Raw genomic sequence first — 1,232 nt, forward strand, 5'->3', positions numbered from 1 at the left:
TTGGACTTGGAATTAAACATTTGCATCAAGTTTCTGTGTTTCAGCCCGTCAAAATGATGCCTCCATTTGATGTCATGTATACAGTAAAGTTCAATCGCTCAAAAGAACTTAAAAGCGTTAAACAAATAAAGTCTCGCCTATTAATTGCTGTTCAATTCGACGTAATTGTAAGCTTTTATCGGACAATATTGTCTTTTATTAGCAAAAACCATACTATGGGACACGTCATAAAGTATTTTGGTCGTTGGAATTCAAAACATTCTTTCCAAATAACCTTAGAAGTAGGACAGTGTCGAATAGATAAAAATCACAAAATCACATCTGTACATGAATATCACTGTTGTCGAACTTAACACTGACCGTGTATTGTCGTTGTAAATAAGTGAGGATAATTTCTGCCACCTCATAGTAAATTTGTCACTTGATATTTTAATTTCAGATATCATGTGGCATCAAACCGGGTCCTGGTCTAACTTGATAACCGTCAAGATCGATAACAACTCGTCTGTTATGCGATGTCGGATATATATAATGACGGCCCTGAATCAACTAGATTTCATTTCAACAAATTTTATTGACATGATGTTAATATCAATTGGATCGAATAACAGGCAAGCCTATATAAATTCTTTCCATGGTGGATTGAGTGATAGAATATAATTACAATCTTTTAAATTAATTGGTCTAAATATTTTGAAATGAAATACATGATATAAACAAAGGAATTAAGGGAAGTAACTATTTTTCAACACAAGATAAACACAGAATATGTTACATAAAGCACTTGCACACACACATACACACTTTAATATAAATATAAACAAATATAACAGTGATTCAGTTCCGAATGAAATAAATAAACAATTGTAGACATCAAAGTTAATTAATATAGAGACAGTAACAGGTGGCTAGACCAAAAGTCCATGTGCCTATATTGCACAGGTCATCACCACCTGAACTAGATCGGGTGAGGTAACTTATTTCTAAGGTCATTTATTGAATGAATATACTGACGTGTTTATAGCATCTCTAACAATGCTAAACTTACTTTAGAATATAAAGTACCAAGAGTAAATTAAGTTATCCGGTCTTCTGATCTCTGTACGTTTTAGGGGCCCCCAGGTATATCTATATTTTGTATTCGTATTTAACAGCCCCACCCCTTCATTCTATTGATTAAAATGATGCTTTCGTCTGCATGTCGGTATTGTGAACCCTTAGTTCATTGATAA

This window comes from Pecten maximus, chromosome 15, assembly GCF_902652985.1.
Source record: "Pecten maximus chromosome 15, xPecMax1.1, whole genome shotgun sequence".
NCBI classification, from domain to species: Eukaryota; Metazoa; Mollusca; class Bivalvia; order Pectinida; family Pectinidae; genus Pecten; species Pecten maximus.